Source organism: Phascolarctos cinereus, unplaced genomic scaffold (assembly GCF_003287225.1).
Source record: "Phascolarctos cinereus isolate Bilbo 61053 unplaced genomic scaffold, phaCin_HiC Scaffold_4;HRSCAF=312, whole genome shotgun sequence".
Lineage (NCBI taxonomy): Eukaryota > Metazoa > Chordata > Mammalia > Diprotodontia > Phascolarctidae > Phascolarctos > Phascolarctos cinereus.
The window spans coordinates 729,836,639-729,856,067 of NW_027555847.1; the positions used below are offsets into that span (position 1 = coordinate 729,836,639).

Consider the following 19,429-nt stretch of genomic DNA (forward strand, 5'->3'; position numbering starts at 1 on the left):
GGTTTGGGCTCAGCTCTGCCAGAAACAGTTGTATTTACTCCAGATCTGAGCTGTTGCTGCTTAGGGAGATGTCCAAAGCCTCCAAGTTGTCTCTGCCTTCTAGTATAACTGTGCTTTGAGATGTCAGTCATGGGCTTGACCTGTGCTGGGCACTGTCCTAAGTGCTGGGATTACCAACACAAGGAGGAAGAAAGACATTCCCTGCCCTGGCAGAGCAGAATGGGGGACACAATATGCCTACAAGCTCTATACAGATAAATAGGACATATTAACTGGAGCAGAGGCATGGGCAAGGTCCTCTAGGAGGTGGGATTTCAGTTGCCACTTGAAGGAAGCCAGGGAGGCCAGGTGGGCATTCCAGGTATGGGGGACAGGCAGAGAGAATGCCCAGAGATGGAGTGGCTTGTTCCTGCACAGCCATGAGGCTGGGGTCACTGCATCGAATGATACATGTCAAGGAGTCAGGTGTAAGGAGGCTAGAAAGGTCGGAGGGGGCCAGGTTGTGAAGGGCTTTGGATGCCAAGCAGCTGGTGGTGAAGGGGACACACAGCTGGGCCTCAGACACGAACCAGCTGTATGACCCTCAGCAAGTGACTTGGCATTCCTTGCCTCAGTTTCCTCATCTGTAAAGTGGAGATTATAATAGCACCTATTCTCTCAAGATTGTAGGGAGGATCAAATAAGACAATAATTGTAAAGCATTTAGCACAGTGCCTGGCACATAGTAAGCACTCTACTAATGTGAGCTATTATAGAGAACCACTGGAGGATATTGAGTAGGGGGTGACATGGTCAGAACTGTGCTTTAGGAAAATCATTTTGGTGGCTGACTGGAGGGGGGAGAGACCAAGACAGGCAGACCCCCCCCCACACACACACACTGCCGCCAGCAGCTACTGCCATAATCCAGGGGTGAGGAGATGAGGGTCCATGCCAGGGGGAGGGCAGCATCAGAGAGAAGGGGGTGTACTGGAGAGATGCTGCAGAGGTGATGTCAATAGGCCATGGTGCCATATTGGATCTGGGGGGCGAGAGGGAGGAGCCCGGGAGGACCCCGAGGCTGGGAGTCTGAGGGACTGGGAAGATGGGGCTGCCCTTGACAGTGATTGGGAAGGTAGGAGTGGGGAGGGTGTGGGGGAAAGATAAATGGTTTATTCTGGACACATTGAGTGTAAGATGTCCACTATGTCCAGTTGGAGACGGAGATGTTAGCAGAGAGGTCAGGGCAGGACAGGCAGATTTGAGAGTCACCAGAGTAGAGATGGTCATTCAATAAATGGGGATTGATGAGGTCATCCAATGCAATAGGACAGAGGGATAAGAACAGAGGACCCAGGACAGAGCCTGAGGGATGCCTGTGGTGAGAGAGGATCCCACACAGAAGACTGAAAAGTGGTCAGGGGGGTGGGAGCACAGCCAGGAAAGAGGCCAGGGTAGAGTGAGCTTCCAGGGGGGATGAGGAGTCCAGGGGTGAAGGTGTCAAGGTCTAGGGGTGCTGGGGCCCCGAAATTCAAGGGCAAGCGACACAGGTTCTGCCTCGAATGAATTCGACCTGAGCCTTCTTCCAGCCGAAGACAAGGTTTATTAGAACGCTGGACAGGGTGGGCGAGATGCTAAGGATCTGTGCTATTGGCCAGACTCTTAAGGAATCTGAGTACTTTAATGGAGGCAAGATAGATCTTTTATACAGAAGACTGTGAGAACAGAGAAGGGGTTTAGAAGGAATTAAGGGTGGTGGGAAGTGGCTTGGAGGTAAGGCTGGGCTAGGTTAGAGGTAACAGAGAATTGATGAAAGGTCAGTTGGAATGGGTCAATGCTTCAGGTGAATGCCAGAGACTTAGAGGAGCTCCTGGGGAAAGGCTTCTCTCTGGCCAGCATAGGAGAGAAAGGCCTGGGGGAGGAGAGCCAGGTGGCAGGTCCCATTTCTAGGAATTTTGGGTTAGGAAGAGCTCCTGATTGGGGTTCATCTTCTTGAAGAGTTAGCCCCCCCTCCCGCCAAGTTCCTTGCTTCCTAGTATCCCATTTCTACCTCACCTTTCCGGAGGATGGAGACTGTACCCAGGAGGGTCCTGGCTCTAACCCCTCCAGGTGGGTGCCTGCTGGGGCGTCCACTTGATGCCCCCTTCCAGGCCTCAGGGCAGTTTGGTGACTCCCTTACTCCATTTCTTTTTATTTAGTTAGTTTTAGTTTTCAACATTCACTTTTATAAGATTTTGAGTTTTAAATTCTCTCCCCCTCCTTCCCCTTCCCCTCCCCCTCCCCAGACGTCTACCGCAGGCTGTATGTCTTACTCCTTTTCAAAGGGAGGCCCTTCCTTTGTTCTGTCCACTTTCCCTGAGGAAAAAAGCCCAGGAGGCTTTCAGCGGCAGCCACAGAATTTCTTAATAAATGAGGCTTTAGGTTTTTGGGGGGTTTTGCCCTTAACAGGCAGCTGTGCAAGGGCCAGGATAACAGACTTAGGGCTGGAAAGCACCTTAGACATCACCAAGTCTAACACCCTCATTTAACAGATGAAGAAACTGAGGCAGAGAGCTATTCATTGACTTGCCCAGGGACACAAATATCAGAGGCAGGATTTGAACTCAGATCTTCCTGACTCCTGGGCCTGCACTCTGGGCACCCCCTTCCCCTGCCCCCCTCTCCTTCCTGCCACTCCCTGATGCCCTGCTGTCCCCAGGCCACCACTGAGGGGCACCCTTGGGGTGTGGAAGGCCAGGCCTCTGCCATGGACAGCTAAGCCTGGCATTTGGCTCAATCGCCTCAATATCTGCTCTGCCCGAGCTGCCAGGCCCAGACAGGACAGAACAGGACAGGATGGAACATGTCTCCATGACCACCCTGGGGAGCGCAAACCCATACCCACAGGGCACACTGCCTGGGCAGCCTCTTCAGGAAAGGAGATTGTGTAAAGAGGCAGAAGGGAACCCAGGACCCCGAGGGCCTTCTGGACTGCAGACCCCTTATCCCCGCTCCTCTTTGGCAGAAGCACGATTTGCCTATAGCAGCAAACCTGGCTGAACCCCAGCATTTGTAGACTGCGTGTAATTATCACCTGCTGCCAAAACCCCCTGGAGCCCTCCACCATCCTCCAGCAGAAGACTGTGGGCTTCCTTCCCTGGCTGCCTCCCCCCATCTCTGCCCCCTCCCTGTCTCACACTTTCTCTCTGTCCTTCCCTCCTACCCCTGCCCCCCTTACCTCCCTCCCCCTCTCCCTGATCCCCTCCCTCTCTTCCCTTTTCCTTTCTCTTCTGCCTCCCCCCCCCCCTGACTGCCATTGACATGGGAGGGAAGGATGGAGGGGATGAGATGACAGGGCAGAATCTCATCATTGCCTGTGGTCCACAGTTTCTGACCGATATCACGCTGAGCATTCCCCTCTACAAGGTCTCTGACATCTTCCTTGGACAACTCTCTTGGATACCTCCAAGGATAGGCAGCTCACCAGCTTTTCAGGCAGGCCCCAGTTCCATAATTGGTATCATCCCTTCAGTCAGGCAGTCAGTTCATTCAGGGGCCCAGTGAGTGAGGCAGGGGATGGAGCCAGGGAAGATGGACTTGGCCGCCAGATAGCTAGCCAGCATGAAGGAGGGGGCAGGCAGAGGGCTGGGGAGTGGTGGTTGTGCTCTTGACCAGCTGGCGGCCCCCATTCTGTCTCCTCCACCATCCTCAGATCCAGCCTGTAGCTCATGAATCAGCAACGTGTGGAGGCACAGCTTTTCCAAAAAGATTTAGGGACTTTGGGGGCCCACAAGCTCTGTGAGTCAGCAGGGTGGGGCCTCCCCCCAGTCTGCCTCCTTTCCCTTCCCCACACCACCTGGTGGATTACACAGGGCTGAGGCAGCAGAAGGTCAGATCTGCCAGCTCAGGCCAAGGCATGGATTGTGCTTGTCATTCCAGGACCAGCCTCAGATGGCAGGGGGCCACAGATTCTGCAGTGAGCTCAGGGAGGCTCCTCCCCAGAGGGCTGGCCTCCAGGTGATGCAATGCAAGAAGCCAGCTGCTAAGTCAGGAGGGAAGGAGGCAGGAAACCTCAGGCCCCTGGCAGCTTAGGCCTAAGCTCTGGGGCTGGTCTGGCCAAGCCCAGGTCTATAGTGAAGGGAGCAGGGGGGAGGAGGAGGAAGAGGAGGAGGGTTAGGTGGGGGAGGGGGGACAGGAGGAGAAAGAGGAAGAGGAGGAGGAGGAGGAAGAAGAAGAAGGGGAGGGGAGGCCTGATATGCTCAGCTCTGGGCAGGAGCTCACAGATGCTTGCTCAGTTCTGGCCCCCCATTTGAGGAGGAATTCTGATAATCTGGGAAGGGTCCACAGGAGGGTGAGAGCAGGGGAGCCCAAGCTGAAGGCGCCCTGTGGAAGGGAATGCTGGGGAGGTGAGCATGGAATGGCTGTCCTGAAGTATCTGAAGGGCAGTCCTGGGTTCTATTTGTTGCATGTCTCAGCATGGAAGGGGCAGTCTGAGGGGGGAGCCCTTCCTGGAGGGCTCAGAGCAGAGGCAGTGGACCACCCTTCTCAGGTGCGCTACTGGACACATGAGAATTCTTGTTCAGGACCCTTCCCATGTGGGGTTTCTGGCATGACTTTATTCAGTACCAGAATTTCTAGGGCACCCCCCCAACCCAAAGATATGGAGACTGACGTTGGGAGCAGGAGGCCTACTCCAGCCTTCCTTGTGTAACGTGGGATAGAATGATGCTTAAATGCCTGGTGATTTTATATTCAGAAGGATAGTTATGAGGTAGATCATGCTTGCATCCCCCCAGTTGGGAAGAAAAACTGAGAAAGGGCTGGGGTTTGGGCTCCCTCCCAGTTCCGCGGGAGGCTGCCATCACGCTCTCCTGCACAAACAAAAGGTCACTGGGCAACACAAAGACAGGGTGGGCCACCAGGGACTTAGGAAATAATCTAAGGTCTGGGAAATATATTCTCTAACAGACCACATTTAACAAAAGCACAAATGGAAGTAAGGCTGGGGCAGCAGGGCAAAGCTTGCCTTCCCTCGTCCCTCTCTCCCAGGGCTCCTTAATGAGGAGTGCTCCAGATTAAATGTACACCTGGTCCAGCCTTGAGTCTCTCTCTTCCCAACTCTTCCCAAGAGCTACAATCCCAGAGTTTTGTGGACCTTACCCTGGGTGGTGACATTCCTCCCCAGGGTGTGAAATTTTTAGTCCCGTGCAAAATCAGCTTCCACCATGACCAATGTCTGTATTCGTATAGCACCCAAAGCCAGCCCCACAGGGAGTCCCAAAGTTCATAGTCCAGAGCAGAGCACCCAGGCCCAGTCAGGTTACACATGTCATGAGCACATTTCACAGTGGCATGTCTGTGACCAAAATAACAGCAAATAGCATAGAAATAGTAACAAAAGGAGACCTACAAAGCAGCAGGAGACACAGCCAGGGTCACAAGCAAACAGAACTATAGGCAAAGCTAGAGCCCAAACCTAAAGGCAGGGGTATATTTGGGACCACTGACGTCTGCAGCTATGCCCAAGGCTCATGTTGCAAGAAAAAACACTATCATTCTTATGTGGTCACTTGGGACACCCTTGGGAGCCCTCCCTGACCTGCTGACCTCTCTGCCCCACATCTGTGCTCAGGAATGAGAGGGGCTGGTCTTGTCGCGGTAGAAAGGCCTCAGGCTGCTAGTAGCACTGCCAGGGGCAGCTGCAGAGAGGGGGTGGGGACTGCAGGACCTGGAGTTCTGGGCCTGGTTTCAGGAGGACTTGAGCTCAAATCTGGCCTCAGACACTTACTAGATGTGTGACCCTGGGCAAATCACTTTGCTTCAGTTTCCTCAACTATAAAATGGGAATAATAAAAGGGCCTACCTCCCAGCGTTGTTGTGAGGTCAAATGAGATAGTAACTGTGAAGTGCCTGGCACATAGTAACCACTATATAAATGTCAGCTACTGTTGGTACTGTTATTGTTATTATGATCTGAGGAAACTGTCTGGCTCCAAGAAAAGGCCTCACTTGGGCTAAAGTATTAGGCAGAAAAAGGTGTTGCTGCTGAATTCCATTGTCTCCCTTCACCTGAAATGATGACTGGGACATGGTACATAGAGGATCTTCTTACCCCGAAAGGTCTGTCTCTTTGCCAGAATCATCTTTACATGACATGAAGATGAACTGGTTTTTAGAGTCCGTTGAGGTAAACATCTCCCAATCTCAAGCTGCCCATCTGGGAGACCAGCTAACTTGCCAACTGGAATAAGTGGTCACGATGAATTGTCTTTGCTGGGCCTCCACCACTCTCAGGGGCCGCTTTGTCAACAGGTGAGCGGCCCGGCCTCTTCCATCAGCCAGGGATTGGCCAACGCCAAGATGTCGGAGCAGGGCTCTGTTACCTGGGGGTAGGGCCCCGCCCGATCTGTTTCTTTCAGCCTTCTTCGGGCTGATGGTGAGCTAGATGAGCTTCTCCTGACTCTCCCTGGACTTGGAGACATACTGGTCACGAGTAGCTGCAGTTCCTCTGTCCTCAGAGATCTCAGAGCACGAGTCAATAGGAAGGGGATGCCCAAACCTCAGCGGGCAGGGTGTCCTTCTTGGTAGGACTGGAGGCAGGCACCCAAAGCCACGCGCCGGCTCCGCTGCTGTTTTTGTTCTGGTCAGAGGTTGTGGGCCCCCCGAGGAGGGCGAGGTGTTCCCCTGGACGGCTCACTGCCGGTCAGAGCCAATCTCTCTGGACATTGTATTTCCTGGGTCTCTCCCTTGGTCTGAGTGGGTCCTGGCAGGAAGTCCACACACTGAGAAAACCTCCCCCCACGACACTCGGGCCACACCTGAGGCTTTCTAGTTCCTCGTGGGCTATATTCGGGGGTGTCGCGCAGCGTCCATTGCCACCAGTCTGTGACTTACGTTCTTGCTATCTCTGCCCAGAGAAGGGAAGTTGGGCAACTGAGTTCCAGAGGTTTGCTTTTACTTGTATTCTCCGAGCACGCGCTGGCTCTGCAGCTCTTTGTACGCCAGGAGCCTGGGCCTCCACCTCTTGGTGACACCCCTGCTGCTATCTCAGGTCTGTAAAATCTGTGCCCTGTGCCCATCCCACATCCCATTCACACGGAGTAGCCGAGACTTGAAGGGGATCCACCCAGTATAGAAGAGTGTCTAGATACTTTTATTTTATTTGTTTATTTTTAGGTTCACTAAATTTATTTTAAAAATCACAAAACATTTCTTACAAAAGAGCATTACACGTTGCACACTGCTCTGAATGGATGCCAGGGACACAGAGACTGTTGATACTCTTTCTCCCCTGTCCCAACCCCTCCCCCCAAAAAAAATTACCACAAAGCAAGGTGTTCACAATAGTTACAGGAGGGAAATATATATTTCTACCACCAACAATGAACAAAAATAAAATTCACTCTCTGCTGCTGCTTCAAAATTTCAATGTCAGTTTTGCATGCCTTTCCCCTCCTCCCCCCTTCCCCGCCCCGTTTGTAAAGAACTAAAACATTACATCATTGTACCTCAAATGCAGAACATCTATGAAGCATAGGAATGTTGGTTTTTAAACAGAAGCAAATAGAACAAAGGTTCAGGACTCCTTTAGTTCTTCACTCGCCTTAGAAAAACTTTCCAGAACACTGCTCCACATTATAAAAGAGAAAAAATATTTTGCATTAGAATCCTTCAACATCTGCATACTGCTTCACCCTGTTTTGCAGTAAATACTGTGCATCCTGCATTTCTTCCTGTGTTCTCGTAATGGTAATGATTTGATCCTCAGATCCTTCTAAAGGCTCATCGGTTTTGACTGATGCTCCAGATTCATGATGTATTTGTTTGATTTGCTGACCAGCATTGCCAATGCTAGATCCAGCCAAATCTTCAGGAATAATAACTTTTGTTGTAATAATGGGTCCTCCAAGGTCACTGTATGAGCCATGACCCACTGCCTAAGTATCTGGAGTCACCCTGTGGTTCATAAGCCATCTGCCATTCAGAAGGACCCTATGTATCTATTGCAGAGTCCCAAGTCTCATCAGCACTAAAACCAACCATGCCATTGTAACAGTCGGTGGATCTTCATATTCTGTCATAAGCCATAAGATCTCCTCCTCCAGGTGGTTGTGGTGGAGGAAGAGGAAGATTTCAAGCTCTGCTGCCATCCCTGCCACCGTGTCCTGCAGGAGTTGGTGGGAGTCCTCTGTGAGGGCTGTGGTCATCATGATCTCTTCTAGATGGGGGCATAGGACACTCACCACGACCTGGGGGCATTCTATCAAAGCCTCCTCTTCCCTGCATGTGAAAGCCTACAGGGCTTCCTTATCTATCATCAAACATCATTGTGAAACTGTAGTCATAGGTTTCATCATAGAAAATGGAATCATAGAGTTGTGCACGTCCTTTGATGAAGACTCAGATATAAGATCCAGTATTTCTTTTTTTTTTTAACTATTTATTTTTAGTTTTCAACGTTCACTTTCATAAAATTTTGAGTTTTAAATTCCCCCCCCGCTCCCATCCACCTCCCAAGACAATGTGCATTCTGATACAGGCTCTGCTTATACATTCATATTAAACATATTTTCACATTAGTCATGATGTATAGAAGAATTAGAACTAATGGGAGAAACCACAAGATAGAAGAGAAAATAGTATGTTTCAATCTGCATTCAGACCTAAAGTTCTTTCTCTGGATGTGGATAGCATTTTCCATCACGAGTCTTGGAGGTGTCTTAGATCTTTGCATTGCTGAGAAGGGCTAAGTCTGTCAAAGTTAGTCATCGCACAGCGTGGCTGTTACTGTGTACAGTATTCTCCGATTCTGTTCACTTCACTCAGTATCAGTTCATGTAAGTCTTCCCAGGTTTTTCTTTCCTTTTTTTAAAATTAATTTATTTTGATTTATCAACAATCACTGCCATATGCTTTTGAGTTTAAAATTTTTCTCCCCCACCACCCTCCCCAAGACGGTGCACAATCTGATATAGGCTCTTCATATACATTCCTATTAAATATATTTTTCACATTAGTGATGTTGTAAGTAAGAATTAAAACCAATAGGAGGAACCACCAGAAAGAGGAAACAAAACTCAACAGCAGAGAAAAAAAAGTAGTAAATAGTATGCTTCAATCTGCATTCAAACTCCATAGTTCTTTCTTTGGATGTGGATAGCATTTTCCATCATGAGACCTTTGGAGATGTCTTAGATCCTTGTATTGCCGGGAAGGGTTAAGTTTATCAATATTAGTCATGCCACAATGTGGCTGTTATTGTGTACAACGTTCTCTTGGTTCTGCTCATTTCACTCAGCATCAGACTATACAAGTCTTTCCAGGTTTTTCTGAAGTCAGCCTGTTCATCATTTCTGATAGCACAATAGTATTCCATTACACTCATATACCCCAACTTGTTCAGCCATTCCCCAATTGATGGGCATCCCCTCAATTTCCAATTCTTTGCCACCACGAAAAGAGCTGCTATAAATATTTTTGTACATGTGGGTCCTTTTCTCATTTTTATGATCTCATTGGGATACAGACCTAGCAGTGATATTGCTGGGTCAAAGGGTATATAGTTCCAAATGGCTCTCCAGAATGGCTGGATCAGTTCACAACTCCACCAACAATGCATTAGTGAGATGCAGTATTTCTGCACTCTACAACCCTGTCAGGCTTTCTACTATTAAGAACAACTCTATCTGAAAAAAGTTGTCCATATGTTTTCTGATTTTAGTACTTTTCACTCTAACAGTTCCTCTTGCCAGACTCTGGTGAATTAGCAGTCTTAACCTGCAGTTAAAGTCTTTTCTTTTATAGTGTCGGTAATTTAAACATTTCACAGCACCAGATTCAAGTGGCAGCTGGCTGGTTGCAGTGAGTAATGACAAGTGCAGGCCCTCTTCCAAGGTAGGGATGGTTTTCTTCAGAATTTCTTCAATTGTTTCAGTATCTGCACTGGTACTCAGTATGTGCTTGGGGTCACTGCTGTCTGGGACTGAAACACTGGCATTGCAGTCTATATGAAGTGCATTTAGGGTTACTTTTGCCTGCTTTCTCAATCACTGCTCCAGCATTCTTGCTTTCAAGCAAAATGCACAATTAAACCATCTCAGTGGTGTTTCTGGATCTTTTCAAGGCCTGCTCCTCCTCCATTTCTTCAGCAGGATGCTTACCAAATTCACCACTGGTTTCAGTATCGCGGAAGGTTTCTTCTGGCTGCTCAGTCTCCATTTTCTCAGATTAAATGGGTAGACAATCTGTAGGCTTCAAAGCAAGCAAAATGACAGCTGACAGAGGTTGACAGTGTAGAAACACAGAGGATAATTCTAGGCACTTTTAGTAACATGAAAAATAGACCCAGAAATGCCTGGAAGGATACCCACTGGAAAGCCATATGCAAATAGTACCGGAACTTGTCAAAACAAGGATGGCAGATGCAAGGTGGAATGATAATTCTAGGGATACAGAAATTACAAGGAAGATGCTTCTGTGTAGAGGATGCTTATGAAGGAGAGTACCAAGGATATCTCTGGTCTCCCTGGAAAAGATCTGGACCTGATGCACTACACCAACATTTGGGGAAAACTGGGGGGATTGACTTGACTTTTGTTACAACTGAGGAGAAAAAGCCCCACACCCAGGCTAAATACATTGGAGAAGAGTGGACCCTTGGGATTCAGAGGCAGAGTTCACCCCAGGCCTATCGAGCATCGACGATGGCCTCATCAGCAGTTCCTATGAATTCTTTTCTACCTGGTGTCACAGGACCTCACACGGAGGCACAGGTCAAAGTTGGGAATGGGTCCTGGACAGTGGAGCACAAGTGGCCACTGTGTGCCAGTCACTCCGTGACAGAGAGTTGAAGGAAATCTTTTCTGCTTCTGGGAAGTGCCAGGGCTTGGAGGACTCAATCACCCAAACTACCCATGCTTGAGATACATGGAAGAAGCTGTGGGATTTTCTGAAGATGCTGCTGGTGCATATTCTGCCCCTGCTTTGTCCAGACCTTTAGGTGGTAGTGGAATGCCAGCATTAGTCAGAACCAGTTCCAATCTGTTCGGAATACTGAATATTGCAGTCGAGAAGCCAGGACGCCAGCCCTGCACATTTTGACCATCGGCAAAGCTTGCATGGAGCGTGAGGAGTGGTGCTGTTGGGGGAAGCTCTCTGTCCCACTCCGTGGGCCCTTCTCTTCTTCATGCTGAGAAGAGCTTTCACAGGGTGCTGCAGGGAAACGAGCTCTATCCCTCTGCTTTCCAGTGACCTAATGAGCCTGGCACCGGGCTGTTCTCTTGATGCTACAGTGACATCAGGCTCAGGGGAGACATCCTCCCCACAACCTCCCTCTAGCCTCTCTCCCTCTCACCAGCGTGTTTGGTATCTCTGCCGCTGGTCCACTTCCTTAACACCTTGAACAGGTGAGAAGCCAAATGTCTTTTCAAGCTTGAGCCTTTATTGTTTCTTTAGTTCACTGGAGGCACCCTTTTATTAAAGCCTTCCTTGTCTCACCCGAGGGCTGAGGAGGGGCTGTATGTGTATGTCACAAACTCACATCCAATAGCTGTTTTCTATCTGACTCCTGGTAACTTGTTATATTCCCATGTTCTGAGCATTCCCATGGCACATCCATAGTGGCCCAGGTTGACCCTAATTCTTCCTAGGTGGGCTAGCCTTCTGTCCCCTAACCCAACAACAGTGATCCCTCCAGCCTTCCCCAGTACCCTTAGACCTTTCACAGGCCTGTCCCAAGCATCAGGAAGCCCTGATTGGCACATCAATATTTTTGAGGTGGCAAGATCTGGCCAATAATAATGGGAAGATCACGCCCATAAGGTCAATATTTAGCCAATTCCCCAAGAACACACAGCTGACTAAACAATCTAATCAAATCTGGTATCCAAGGAGTCCTAGCAAACAGCATTGGAGTAACAGCCCAGACAATCAAAGAAGTCATAAACCATGTGGCATTCTCACTGGGGGCACCAAATACCAAACATGACCATACATAAATGCTTGGGTGGGGTGCAAGGGTCCCAGTAGATGCTATTGGAAAGCAAATTGATTCTAAAACCAGCAGCAGAGAGAAAAATGACCTCTGGTCAAGAAGTAAAAGCAACCGGCCAAGTGCTCCTAGGTGACTTTGGCGCAAGGGAGGACCATAAATCTAGTCCCCAAAGCTAGAGGAATGAGTCAGTCCACAAGCATTGATTAGGCACTTCTTGTATCTGGGCACTAGTTAAGAGCTGGGGGTACAAACACAAGCAAAAGCAGAGATGGGCCCTGCCTTCAAGGAGCTTATATTCTAATGGGGGAAGACATAAAAAAAAGATGTGAAGGTATGTGGGTGGGGGACAAAATGTGTGGGGGCAGGGTAGGAGAAGTCTGCAGTGCCGCCTAAACCTTGGTGGGCCTGGGTGCTTTCTGTAAATGGAGGGTCTGGGTGGAGCCATTGTTTTAGGGGAAGGCCCCCCAATGTGTGAAGTTCAGGACTGGAGCGAGGCTTCAGGGTGAAGAGCTGGGGCCTGGCAGAAAGAGTTCTGAGGGTTGCCTTGGCAAGGGTAGGGACCCCTTCTTCATCAGGAATAAAGGGGGATAAAGTGAGGGAAGATGCTACTGGGATGTGAGGGGAGGAGCTAGAAGTAGGGAGTGTGGCTAGTATAGTTCTCATGGCGGGGGAAGGACAGGGCTCCATTCAAGGCTCCGGGAGAGACAGGGGGACCATCAAATACAGATCCAGAGATTTTGGAAACAGCCATGGGAGAAAAGGCTGGGCCTTCCATGATGTGGAGAAGGCCTTAGGCCCTGAGGATGCATCCGACAGCAAGGTCTGGAAGTCTGGGGACCAAGAACGGCGGGGGAGGGGAGTGAAGGCTGGGCTAACTGCAGAAGGGCCTGAACAACAGGAGAAGGGGGCAAGCCAGAAAAGAGCGGGACTGGTGCCTTCCCTCGGGCCACCCCAGGGCCTCCCCTGAGGTGGCTTAACCTTCCAGGCTGGATCCTATGGGCAGATTTGTTTGCATACCATCTCCCCTGGCAGACTGGGAGCTCCCTGAGGGCAGGGAACTCCTTTGTGGTTCCCCCTGCTTGGCCTAGTCTTTGTTCTTGATGTCCCAAGGGAGTCTAGACTGTGCAGGGAAGCACAGAACCAAACCTGGCCCTCCATTATTCTCATGAGTTGTTTAGACACTGCAGTTCGGGGGGGGGGGAGTGAGTTGCCTGTCTATCCCACAGTAGTCCTTCCAAGACAGGCCATGGCCCCCCCAAAAGCCCTAATCCTTGCTGTCCCACCCAGAGTAGAACTGTGGGGCTAGAAGGCAGTTTGGATGTTTGGGGCTCACTAGGCTATTGGGGGAGGAGGTAGCAGGAGGAAGGACAGAGATGCCCTTTTCAAGGGAAGTCCAAAGCCTGGAGCAGGGAGTGGGGACTATGAGTCTGGAGGCCAGCTGGTCTCTGGGAAATGTGGGACTCAGGAGAAAAAAGGGACCCTCCTGTTGGTTTGGGGGCCAGCGTTAGTGTTGAGAAGGGTTTTCTGCCTTTTCTGTGGTGTGGAATGATGGCTGTCCTATACCCAGTCTATTCCTATTACCTTGAGTGTCTTGCATGGGCTCTGAGAACTCTTAGTGGCAAGATTTCTGATCCTCAGTCTGGTTCCCTGTCCCCTGTAGGAGAGGGGTGTCCAGGTCAGATTAGCACCTACTTCCAAGCAAGAACCCAGTGCCGCTGCTCAGACGTGAGGCTTGAGCTCAAAGTCACAGAGTATCTGAGCCGGAAGCTTCCTTCTTTCTGTCCAGGGCTGTCTAGCCTCGACTGCAATCTACCGAAAGCAGGTGAGCTCACCACCTGTCCAGGCAGCCCACTGGCCCATTCCATTTGGGGACAGTCCCTGTTGGTTTCCCTCTTGGACCTGGCTTCACATCCCAGCTCTGCCATTCACAATTCACTTCCTGCTGGGGGCCTCACTTTCCTCCTTCGTACACTAAGCAGGTTGGGACAGATGACCTCAGAAGGCCCTTGCAGTGATGGACCCTCGATTCTCTTCTCCTCCCTAAGCATCCTCAGGGGCTCAGGGATGCAGCCTCCTGGCCCTTTCCCTTCCTGAAAGCCCTCCTCCTCCCAATATCCCCCTGAGACAGGGGTGCCCAGAAGTAAACCCACATCTTCAGACAAGATCTGCCCATCTTGATGAAACTAGCTCGAACTTCAGGGTTGGTAAGGGCCTTTGCAGATGGTAACTCGGTCAGCCATCAAGCATTTATTAAGCACCTAAGTGCGCCAGATGCTGACTGCGCTGAGCTCTGGAGATACAGCCAAAGGCAAAACCAGGCCCTGCCTTCCAGGAGTGCTCACCCTGAGGACAGCCCAGCAGGCATCCCGCCTGCTTAGCCCTGGAAGCTGGGCCCTGAAGATGATTGACAACGCCAGGGTACCACACAGGTCCCTGGCTCTTTTTCAGAATATCTGCTGGCCCCTCCCTCTAGGTTTTCTTTGTCAAATGTCTCATTTGCAGCCAAGGTCAGACTCGACCAGAGTGGGACCTGGACAGCAGACCTAGGGAGGGCCCAGTTCCCCGAAGACCTCTCTCTGTGGCACTTGGCTTGACTCCATTTGAGGATGGCTTCCCCTGGCTGCCAGGACCTCTTCCCACCCAGGCCTATGTCTGGGGCCATGGTCTGCCCTGGGGCAGGAGGTCTTGGAGTTGGGTCTTCCTCTTTCTCCTCCTCCGCTGCCACCTTTAGCCCTCCTTCCTGTGGGGAAGTGGAGAAGCTGGTTTGGTAACTTTTCAGGCCAAATATGGGGCAAAATGAGCAGACTGAGGGATTGTTCAAAAGTGCCTGGGTTGATAAGCGCACAGTTGGCAGCCTCTGAAGTTCCTTCCAACTGGCCCAGGCACCTCACCCCCACTGACTCAGGGAGTAGGACTGGCAGCCTCCCGGGGCCCAGGCTGAGATGCTGACTTGGCCAGAGGCTGTCACATGGGCGCTGGGGATGGAGCTGGGGGACGTAGGGCTGGAGGCAGCTCCAGCACTGGCTGGCCTCAGTTTCCTCCTCACTCACATCCAGACTTCAAGGGATGGTCTCAGCGTGGTCTGGGCTCCCTCTCCCTTTTCCTCCGTCCCTTCCTTGGGGGACCAGGAGGGGCTGGGGTGGCAGAGGGCAGTGCTGGCAGCCTTGGTTTTCCCCTGGACTCGGGAGACCTGTAAGAGCCCCGTCTGAGAATCAGGTTTTCAAATCCAGAAAACAGAATCCAGAGCACTGTCAAGAGAACCAAATTTATTGGGATAGTTGCCGAAACAGACATTTTACAAAGCACCTTCAGCCACGCCAGGTTAAGAATCCCTGCTCCCGAGGGTCTGGCCTCTGATTGGCCCTCCCCGCTGCTATCCTCCCAATCGCTGGTGCGCTGCACTCCCTGGCCTGGATCAGAGCATCACAGTCGGGAGGACCCTTGGAGACAGGTCATTAGGGTCCATCTGCCCATTTTACAGATATGGAAACTGAGGCCCGAAATAGCCTAAGGTCACTGGAACTCACATCTGGAGGCTGGAGCCAGGCCCCTTCCCATGGCACCAGGTCAATCGTTGCAAAGCTATATCTGGAAGGAGGAATGCAGAGGAGAGGGAAGGCAGACCAAGACTGGGGGGTAGGGGGAACGGAAGGGCAGTCCCCCTCCAGCAGCCTGGCTAGAGCCTGGGGGGCGGGGAGGGAAAATCAGGGAAGACCTGAGAGAGGACGTGCGGCTTGCAATAGGCCTTGAAGGCAGTTACAGGCTCGGAGAGGGACCTTGGAGAAGCAAATACCACAACTCAGAGGAGGAAACAGGTGGCCCGCAGTGGGCCACCCGGACCCTGGGTCACACCAGGGGGTTAGTAGCGGAGCCAGAAGCGGAGGCTGCGCTCTGTCCCCCGTTGGACTGGAAGGCACCCTCCCAACTCGCCCCTTCCCCAGGGCAGGGCCAGCCCGACTCCACCCCACCCCGCCCCGCCTCTCTCCCCTACCTGGCTCCCCCCCCCCCCCCCCCGCAGAGCTCGAGAGCACTTTGGTCCTCTGGGCGGAGGAGAGGAGACCTTCCAGACCGGGAGGCGGCCGGTTACCAAGAGGGGCTAGACAGGCGGACAACGGGCGCCTGCAAATACTGGCCGCAGTGCGAGCCCCAGCAGGCTCCAGGGAGCAAGCCAGTCTGCGGCCGAACCTCCTCCGTTGCTCCGACGGGACTGTGCACCTAGTATCCTCCGAGCCCTGCCTGCGGTGAGCAGCAAGCCACAGGTGACTCCTTTCCCTCCGTCCGTCCGTCCGTCCGTGTGTCCGTCAGCCCCGCCTGTCTGTGAGCCCCCTGTCCCAGTCCCGGCCCTGCGGTGAGGGGGTTAGGGGTTAAGTCCGTCCTTTCCCGCCTCCGGCGCCTGCCCGAGGTGAGCGCCCCCTCTCTGCGGCTGGCCACAGATGCCTCTTCTCTCCTTCCCTCGGTGCGTCGGTCCCTTCCTTGGCCCCCAGCCTCGCTGGGCCGCCCTCCCTCCCCAGTCCCTCGGGCGTCTATTTCTGTCGGTCCCTTCCCACCTGCAAGCCCTGCTCTCTCCTTTCAGTCAGAACCCCGTGTCTGGGCGTCCTTGTCCATCCCAGCCTTCCGTGTATCTGGCTGGCCTTCCCCTCCCCAGCCCGTCTGTCTACGTGTCTGCCCCGAACCCTCCATCGGGCCCGGCAGCTTTCTTACCGACCTTTCCCCCTTCTCCTCCCCTTCTCTCCACTCCTGTCCCATGTCCTCCAGTCTTGCCGTCCCGGAGCTGCTCATCCCCAAGCCTCCTCCCCCAGTCTGCTGTTCTGGCCGCTGCATGTGGCTGAACATCCTTGCGTCCCCTCTCTCCTCCCTAGCAGGGTTTCTTCAACTCAGAGACAGAGGCCCCTCCTAGGCCCCTGGCCCCAGGCCTATTTGCCCCACTTTCCTTTTCAAGGAAAAGAAGAAGAGACTGAGACCTGGTCCCTTCTCCAGGGAGGAGTTTAGCTCTAACCCTGAGAAGCTGGATTCAGCCCGGGCCCCATTGACAGGATCCTCACAGACTCTTGTTTCTGATGACCAGCAGCCTTAGGAATGAAGGATTGGCTAGGCCAGACTGGGATGGGGGCCTAGAGCAGGCCTGGCTCAGCCAGTCCCTCCTTTCCCCCTTCCCCATCGCATGCAAACCCTGCCTGGAGTTGGGGAATTTACTGAAACCTGCTGTGTTTGTGTGTGTGTGTGTGTGGGGACCTGAGGGGTATCTCGAATGCACAGGTATTTGGGGGGCTCTGGGTGTATCTCCCCCTGTGAGGGAGTGGTCCAGGAAGGAGATAACCAATTGGGTGGCTAAAGCCAAATTCAAGATTCCTGGAATGTTAGCAAGGAAGAGACTAGAGCAGACAATGAAAGAGTGTGAGGACAGAGAGACAATCTGTGCCATTCCATCACTGATCATTAAGCTCCCCATCTGTCATGTCCTCCCCCCCACGAGCCCCTTGGGCCCTGTGCCAGGATGGGGAAAGAGGCACTCCCTGTCCTTTCAAAGCTAACATTCTGACATGTGGGGGGGGGGACTGTAGGGGGGGAGGGGACAGGATAGGCCAAATGCAGGAGCTTAGCCCAATTCTGGCACATAGTAGGTGCTTAATAAATACCACTGATGGATGCTACACAAAAAAGAAATACCCAAAGATATCTGATAGGGATGGGAAGGGGATCTGGAAAGGAAATCCCACTTGAACTGAGCCTTGAAGGAAGTACAGGGTTGCAGGAAGAGAGAGAACATCGTTGTCATTAGGTGAGGTGCGCTGGAACAGAGGGCAGATGTGTAATCAGCCTGGAAAGGTGGTCTGAGGCCAGATTATAACGAGCTTTAAAAGACAAGCAGAGAAATTTGAGTTTGTTCCCGGTTGCGATAGCAAACCATGGAAGTGTCTGGAGCAGGAGATCACGTTGGCAGTGACTTACTATGTGCAGTGCATTGTGAGTCTGATGCTCCACTGGGTTACACCAAGTGGTAGTACCAAGGTGACTAACCTGAGAGCCCTGAGGATGGGTGCCCTGGACCTCCAAAGAGGGCTAGAGAGGTGGGCTTACAGGGCAAGAGCATGAGTTCTATTTTGGATATGTTGAATTTGAAATGCTCATGAGACATTCATGTGGAGATACCCAGAAGGCCATTGGAGAGGAGGGCTAGAATGCCAGGGAGACCACGGTAATCCATTCATTCTCTACCCTGATACTTTGCCCCCTCCCGGCCAGCTCCCTGTCTCTTCCATTCCTCCTTTGTAGTTCCCCTGCTTGCTGGTACGTGTCCTCAGCAATTAGTACAGTGCCTGGCCTGTAGTCAGAACTTACGCATTTATTCCCGCTGCCTCTGTCTCTGTCTCTGTCTCTGCCTCTGTCTCTCCCTCCCCCTCATCTTCTCTTCCTCCCTCCCTCCCCCTCTTTTCCTCCTTCCCTCCCTTTCTCTCCCTCTCCTTCTCTCTTGCCCCATCTTCCCTCCTCTCTCTCTTCCCTTGCCCCCCATTCTCCCTTTTTTCTCCTTTTTGTCTTCCTCCCTCTCCCTCTGTCCCCTCCCTCTCCTTTGCCCCTATTTCCTCTCTTCCTCCTCCACATATCTCTATCCTCTATCCTTTTATCTAGGGGTCACCTGCATAGAGGAGCCAATTAAACCCATGGGGGCTAGTGGGATCACCAAGTGAAAGAGCGTAGATAGAAGGGGGGGCCAGCACTGAGCTTTAGGAGACACCCAGGGTGAGGAGGCAGTAGTGTGCTCGTGCGCCAGTGAAGGAGGCTGAGAAGGAGTGGTCAGATCGGTAGGAACAGAACCGGGAGAGAGAGGGAGGCATGGATTCAGTCCGACTGATGTCTGATTCTTTGTGCCGGATTTTTAATGGGTTTTCTTGGCCAAGATACTGGAGTGGTTTGCCATTTTCTTCTGGTGATGGAGAGAAAGCGAGTTCAGCTGAGTGCTAGAGAATCCTGATTAGATAGAAATGAACAGCTAAGAGGAGGAATGCAGGCGGCCTCCTGCAGGGATCTGACAGGGAAGGGGAGAAGAGCTCTAGGCTCCAGCCAGCGGTGGTGGGAGGGCTTCTCAGGCCAGGGAAAGGGAAGCTTCCTGAGGACAGAGGTGGGTTCAGGGGAGGAAAGAGTGGATAATGAGAGATTGAAAACTGCGGGGGACTGGGGCTGGGGCATGATAGAAGAAGCAAAGTCCTGGTATGGATGAGAGACACTAATATCGAGACAGGCCTTGGCAAAGACAAAGCCACCTAATCCCTTGAGACTGGATCAAGTGAAGAAAAGAATGGGAAACTATGACAAGGAGCTAGGGAGGAGAAGGAGGATGGATGGCCTTGTTTCAGTCAAGTGTAAAAACACCCCTGGGGTTAATTCTCAATTTGCACTGAAGTTGTGTGTGTGTGTGTGCCCATGTATGTGCGCGTGTGCGCGCTTACTCTCAGGAATCTAGGAATAACCCTGTGGCACTTC

The 19,429-nt window shown here is 51.9% G+C and overlaps 1 protein-coding gene, 1 long non-coding RNA gene and 1 pseudogene across 10 annotated transcripts in view; 1 reads left to right on the forward strand and 2 right to left on the reverse strand.

Annotated features, from left to right (window-relative positions):
• Nucleotides 1-19,429, reverse strand: part of LOC144456632 (uncharacterized) — a 469,008-nt gene that overhangs the window by 260,707 nt on the left and 188,872 nt on the right. The gene's annotated exons all lie outside the window — the stretch shown is intronic.
• Nucleotides 1-19,429, forward strand: part of LOC110201755 (glutathione hydrolase 1 proenzyme-like) — an 81,791-nt gene that overhangs the window by 20,178 nt on the left and 42,184 nt on the right. Inside the window, exon 1 of one of the 9 annotated variants that reach the window (XM_020977623.2) lies at nt 15,977-16,209. The exons of the other annotated variants lie outside the window; for them this stretch is intronic. The gene's annotated coding sequence lies outside the window, so the exon portion shown is untranslated. Of the gene's footprint in view, nt 1-15,976; nt 16,210-19,429 lie in introns of those variants that run through there. 9 annotated transcript variants of the gene reach the window in all.
• LOC110201761 (heterogeneous nuclear ribonucleoprotein K-like) lies at nt 7,620-10,206 on the reverse strand (annotated as a pseudogene).